Here is a 7,184-nt window from a genome sequence, read left to right on the forward strand (position 1 = left end):
GAAGGGTTAAGAAATGGACAATAGACAACCACCCGTTTGTAGCACGAAGCCACAAGGAAATCCATACGGATTTCTCAGAAAGAAAGCCTCTTATTTGCCGAAAAATTCGTCCTGGTCGTGGTTTCGGCAACTAAGAGGCTTTCTTTCTGAGAAATCCGTATGGATTTCCTTGTGGCTTCGTGCTACAAACGGGTGGTTGTCTATTTTCCCTTTCTTATAACATGATGACATTCGCTATAATTGCATGCCATCCGGCTACGTCAAGGAAGGCTGCGGAAGGGTGCGCATTTTTAGTATATCCATGTTGACCAGTTCAAACATTGCCTTCATCATACCAACTAAAAGGTTGCGAAGGCTTGAAAACAAGTCGAGGTCAGAGATATACTGGATGACATTCGCTATAATTGCATTCCATCCGGCAACATCAAGGAAGGCTGCACAAGGGCGGGCATTTTTAGTATATCCATGTTGACCACTTCAAACATTGCCTTTATCATACATACCAACTAAAAGATTGCGAAGGTTTCAAAACAAGCCGAGGTCAGAGATAACTGGGTGACATTCGCTATGATTGCGTGCCATCCGGCTACGTCAAGAAAGGCTGCGGAAGGGCGGGCATTTTTAGTATATCTATGTTGATCACTTCAAACACTGCCTTTTTTATACCAACAAAAAGGTTGCGAAGGTTTCAAAACAAGTCGAGGTCAGAGATAACTGGGTGACATTCGCTATAATTGCATGCCACCCGGCGACATCAAGGAAGGCTGCAAAGGGCGGGTATTTTTTACATAGCCATGCTGGCCACTCCAAACATTGCCTTTTCTATATCAACTAAATGTTGGCGAAGGTTTCCAAACAAGTCGAGGTCCGAGATAACTGGGTGACACTCGCTATAATTGTGTGCCATCCGGCAAAGCGTGTCGGTTCTTTTCATAATTCTCTTTTATCGTTTCAATTTACTAGCACGAAGCATGTTGAGTTTTGTGTAAGTTTTTAGCGCAATTTCATAAGATAACACCAAGGACCTTACATTCCTCTTGTTTTGTTTTCATTCTTTCCTCATGCAATGACCATGGCGTATACAATATAAGAGGGCGTGTTGTGTAATGCCGGGATAACTGCACATTGCCTGGACGACTGCAGACCTTTCTTCGTGAGAATGTTTGTATAGTGTTTCATATCCTGCCCGTTAGCTTCAAGTCTGAGGACTTCTGCTAGGAGAACAATATGCAGCTTTTTGTTTGCTTTATTGAACGCTTTATCCAGCAAAGAATAGCTGCTGTTATTGCGCATACCACAGCTATTTGACATCTCCTCGTTCCATGATTTTCGAACCAATATTTTCCCCTCAGCGCCGTTTTACCAATTTCCCTATTTTCTTTCATTAGAAATATTTGTATCAAAGAAATATCCTGCAACACCGTGTCATATTCAGCAAATTTTTGCAGAAAAACATTTGAACTGCTTTTTGGTCTGTTTTTCACCCAATCTTCCAGATATCCTTCCGGGTAGTGCCACCTGCTTGTAGGCCATACAAAAATGTCTCCCGTCTATGGACTTTCCACCTTCGTGCTTCTTATCGGTAAGCTAGCGTACGCAAAACAATGTTATAACTTCTACAACAGAGTATGTGGGAATCTCTGCTTTGTATTTAACTCGAAAGCTAGTTGTCAAGCATTGCGGAACTTCCAGTAGAAAATCATCTTTTTTTTTATCTTAGGCTCGGACGCCATTATAACGGGGACATGTTAATATAGGTCAAGTGCATTCTCTAAACGACCAGTGGCGCAAGTGCTATATCGCGATCAATCATGTCTGCACGAAATATGTCGCCGTATAACTCGACTTCATTAGGTGAGAAATGCGTGTATTCTTATCTACAGGCGAATTTAGCTCACGGCGCATAGTAGGAACCCATTTAGTTTTTTATATTGCTTTGTGTGGTTCGGAACGCCGACAATATTTGCTGTTGAATATCGGTTGTGTTTCTTCGTTCACTCTTTGTTGTGCCCCTTTAGCCAAAGGAAGCAGTAGCTAGCATATCCCATTGCGCGAACATCTACAAACACATTTACATTAAAAATGTTGTATAGATCGTTGAAGTAACCATTGGTTCTTTTGTGACAAGCTGATAGTTATAAAACCTTCACCAAACTATTGATAGAGAACGCTAAAATATTTGACAAAACTGTTGCAGCGGTGACACTATGAGGTCGGCTAACGTAACGTCGTATAATGACGCCAGTAGATAACATCATCACTTCTCCAAAGGCGGACCAATACTGTAGCCAACACAATGCCACATCAGGTGCAGGAAGCTTGCAACGTCACCGCGCATCCTGGCGTTTGTGTAAAGCCGGTGAGGCACAGAAAGCTTTCAAGCAGGGGGGGGGGGATCAACACAATTCACTCAGATTGTATCGATCACGCTCAATTGCCTCTCTTGAGAACAGCACAACAGAAATGAGCAAGTGCACCGTCACGTTGCTTTTTCGATGTTTCGTGGTCCTCCTTTCCAACGCCGTAAAAAAGCGCTACATCTGCCGTATCCTAAAACGAGCGATTCACTCGCTGGTGCAGAAGGTGCTTTAAAACACTGGGTTCATACTTTGAGTCTTCAGCCACAACCAAAGAAATCGGTAATTAAGAATAATCTTTAAGTTAATCAATAGCAAAATATAGAAAAGCCTGAGTATCTGTAGGGCAGTGTCATTAGTGTTCGTTCTATAGAAATCGCTATAGACGCACATTTCACTCTTAAAGTATTGGCTTTAGTTAGGCTCGAGAACCGTACCTATTTATTGAAAAGTACGACACGCGAGCCATATTATTGTACCGTCTTGTTATACGGACCGGTCTCACACAATCAGCGAAAATTTCAGAGAACCTAGTAAAATAAGTACTTTATTTCTGGCCATTACAGAACGCCACTGCACGGATCCGTAGGAACAGATCTGCAATATTTAAAGCCCGATAATAACTTTCAAGCCCCACAATACCCTATTTATTTTGTTTATTTGAACCGAATCTAGTTTACGAGCCTCCCCTCGCTGCACTTCGTACATACAAATAAGGAAAACGGTTTCTTTCATTCTACTAGACCGACATGAATCTCGCTTTTCACTTATTTTCGGAGAGAAGTAAATTCCTTACATGCATTTTGGGTCCTCACCGACTAAACAAAACAAAAACTTAAGTTTCCTCAATTGTTACCGCAAACAAATCTCGACAAATACTAGGGTAGCCAACTGGTCGATCTTATAAACGTCCTGAACATCTACACAATAATATAATTACATGACATAGATTACATGGATTCTCAACAATAGACCATATTCATACTATCAATCAGGTGAGAGAGAAATGCGCGGAATACAACCAGCCCCTATACATAGCCTTCATAGATTACGAGGAGGCATTTGATTCGGTGGAGACATCAGCAGTCATGCAGGCACTGCGGAATCAAGGCATCGACGAAGCCTATATAAACATATTGGAAGAAATCTACAGCGGATCCACAGCCAATATAGTCCTCCATAAAGAAAGCGACAGAATCCCAATAAAGAAGGGCGTACGGCAGGGAGACACGATCTCTCCAATGTTATTCACTGCGTGTTTACAGGAGGTTTTCAGGGCCCCAGATTGGGAAGAGTTAGGGATAAGAGTTAGTGGAGAGTATCTCAGTAACCTACGATTCGCTGATGACATTGCATTGATGAGTAACGCGGGAGACGAATTACAGCTCATCATTACTGAACTGGATACGGAAAGTAGAAGAGTAGGTCTCAAAATTAATATGCATAAAACTAAAGTAATGTGGAACAATCTTGGCAGAGAACAGCGCTTTGCGATAGGTGGCGAGACACTGGAAGTTGTAAAGGAGTACGTCTACTTAGGACAGGTAGTAACAGCTGAGCCGAACCATGAGAGTAAAATAACTAGAAGAATAAGGATGGGTTGGTGCTCATTCGGCAAGCATTATCAAATCATGAATGGTAATCTACCACTATTCCTCAAGAGGAAGGTATATAACAGCTGCATCTTACCGGTACTTACCTACGGAGCTGAAACCTGGAGACTTACAAAGAGGGTTCAACTTAAATTGAGGACGACGCAGCGAGTGATGGAAAGGAAAATGATAGGTGTAACCTTAAGAGACAGGAAGAGAGCAGAGTGGGTCAGGGAACAAACGGGGGTTAAGGACATCATAGTTGAAATCAAGAAGAAGAAATGGATATGGGCCGGGCACGTAGCACGTCGGCAGGATAACCGGTGGTCATTAAGGGTAACTGACTGGATTCCAAGAGATGGCAAACGCGTGAGGGGGAGACAGACAATTAGGTGGGTAGATGAGATTAAGAAGTTTGCAGGTATAACGTGGCAGCAGAAAGCACAGGACCGGGTTGATTGGCGGAACATGGGAGAGGCCTTTGCCCTGCAGTGGGCGTAGACAGGCTGATGATGATGATAATTACATGACATGGAGGTTTCCTATTACCGCACATCTAGGGCAGCGAAACTCTCGACTCTTCTTCGTGTGCAAATTGCGAGATGTGACAATCGTTATTTCGCTCTTTATTTCAGTGACCTTCCTGGCGGCCGAAGGAGAGGCGTGCGACATGGCTAAACAAGCCATGAACGCAGTGTGTAGTATCCTCGGACGCGAGGACAAGCCTGCCCAAAATCTATTTCTCTGAGGAAAATTTCAGCAGCGGCACAAGTCCAGCCGAGTCTTGGCTCAACGCTTGTTGAATAAAAGAGAATGCGCTGCGTGTTAATATTTTTGCTGTTAGCCTTTACTTGCAGCCCTGACTACTGAGTGAAATGTGGCAGCCTATAGGAATGCGCAGTTATTGCCAGGCAGCGGAATGGCTCTAAAACACGGCTAGTGCAGAAACTGTTGAAGATATATTCTTTACGAAATATAGTTCCAGTCTACAGCCCTCTATGAGGTTTTTAGTAGACTTCGTGGTGTACTAAAATGTATGTCTTATTGCAATGAACAAACCATCCCGTCATGATAGGTTGTAGAACCTGGTAAAACGCATTTTTGTTAAAATAATGCTAGCTCTGTAGGGCTTGAACTTTTGAAGCCAAATGACACTCGGTGAGCAGTTTGTATTTTCAATGAAACATGTTATCCTCACATCTATTACCTTTTAAAGGCTTTCGAAAAAAAAAAACGGAACACAGACAGTTGGGTAGTTTCCGAATGCATTACACTTACCCTCCATATAATATACAGCATTATTGCTTTCGCAATTTGCATTTTACTCGACAATACGGAAGATAGCGTAACAGAAATCCTATATGTGTACAAAAATGTGCGCTGAAAGTTTAGCAACGCATTTCACTGGCCTAATCTGGATAGATTCCATGTCAGTCTTATTATTATTCAAGCTTCTAATTGCAGCGAAAACCTTACTTGATGTAATAAGACGGAAGAACATGATGTGCTCAGTGTGATGTTATAATTCAGCAGGCATATCAAGCGATGCTTTGTCTATGGTACATTCGTTAGAAAATCGTTAAAACATCGGCCAAATAAGCACCGGAGAGCTCACCATTACCTTTTACATTTATATGCTACTCTGTGTTTGTTTTTCGTTCAGGAAGTCATACAAGCTGTTCAAAAGCACATCACGCCTCCCCGTTTAGTTTTACAGCGAAAGCTGTTCTGAGATGATTTCAGCGGCCGTTTTCGGCGCCGTAGTTGTCCGCCGGCGCCGCCGCAGGTGTCCGTAACCACTATCGATCGAAATAGGAAAAAAAAGTAAATCAGAAAAAAATTCCAGGATGGAACGAGGTTCGAACCTGGGCCCTCTGCGTGGGATGCCAGTATTCAACCTCTGAGCCACGCCGGTGCTTGAAACTGCCTTGCAGAAAGATGCTATACAGGCTTGATGTCCGGAAGGAAGCACATTAGCATATGCAATGTAGCGCGGTTGAGGAGCAAAATAAGCACCAAGCGTCGCACAACGCGAATTGTGCAACCAGGCGTCACGAAATGCGAATGGCACAACGAGTAGGTTATCGAATGCTTCCAGCCCATTACAAAGGGCTCCGCCATAATTCTTCCTCGTCATCGGGCACAGCATCAACAAAGTGACCACAATGCCTTACATGCGTTTAACAGGTACGACGGCTCTCTGTAGAATGACGAAAAATGGCATAGTGCCTGCTTTCCTAGTTCTCAAAAAATACAATGATGTATAGCGTAGTGGGTTCCTCGCAAGTTCACTTGTATTGGTTGCCAAGAAAGCCCATAAGAGCATGATCCATTTCGTCGGGGTCTCAGTAAAGTTTTTCGCCCCCCTCTCTCTCCCACGTCAACGTATGTTATACAGCATGGCGGGAAAGGGAAATAGCGACCGGGCATGACCCAATGCAAATTGCATAACTGGTGGGCCGTTAAATCTTCCAACCTATTACAAAGGGCTGAGCCATAATTCTTCATCGTCATGAGTCGTCGCGTCAACTAAGTGCCCATAATGCCTTACAGACGCGTAGCTGGTGCTTTGCTTCTCCGCATAATGACGAATAATGGCTTAGTAGGTGCTTCCCAACATCACACAAATTGCGATTGATAGCGTTGTGGGTACCTTGCTAGTGTACTTGTATTAGTAGCCCCAGGAAAGCTTACAACGGGCTCTAGAAACGCCGCTCCTCCAGTTTTCGCTGTGTCTGTGATACGGTTTCAGCGCAGGCCTGGCGTTTTTTTTTTTCAACTAGAAGAGTAGCATTCTTTTCGAGGTAATGGAAACATATTGGTCAATTTGTTTATCTGTTGTTACAAACCATCTAGATCACCCGGACTACGAGATATAGAATTTCATATACCTTACGTTTCGTAATAATCACGTTGCATAGCTCACATGTTATCCAGGGCTGACGTATTTTCAGATTTTAATTCCGCACTTTAACAATACAACGTGTCTAGCAAATATGCTGAAATATATAAATGAAGCGATCACAAGCTTCTTCAGCGTTAGCGTGGCTGGGAATGAAATATCATTTAGTTTTGCTCATTGCTTCACGATAGGAACTCAAGGCAGAGTGTGCGATGCCTAATAACAAATTATCTTGAACACCATTTTTGGTGAGGCGTTTACCTGAGCAGATAATACGAGCATGTAACAAATCAGCTAACTTCATGCATGATTGTGAGACGTTGGTAAAGACTA

At 43.0% G+C, this 7,184-nt stretch overlaps 1 long non-coding RNA gene across 1 annotated transcript; it reads left to right on the plus strand.

The window, feature by feature from the left end:
* Nucleotides 1-1,114: 1,114 nt before the first annotated feature.
* On the plus strand, nt 1,115-4,774 carry LOC119400747 (uncharacterized). The gene is made up of 3 exons (XR_005185198.1): nt 1,115-1,161; nt 1,497-1,582; nt 4,585-4,774. It is a non-coding gene; the product is annotated as an uncharacterized LOC119400747 (long non-coding RNA).
* Nucleotides 4,775-7,184: the final 2,410 nt, after the last annotated feature.

This window comes from Rhipicephalus sanguineus, chromosome 7, assembly GCF_013339695.2.
Source record: "Rhipicephalus sanguineus isolate Rsan-2018 chromosome 7, BIME_Rsan_1.4, whole genome shotgun sequence".
Taxonomy (NCBI): domain Eukaryota; kingdom Metazoa; phylum Arthropoda; class Arachnida; order Ixodida; family Ixodidae; genus Rhipicephalus; species Rhipicephalus sanguineus.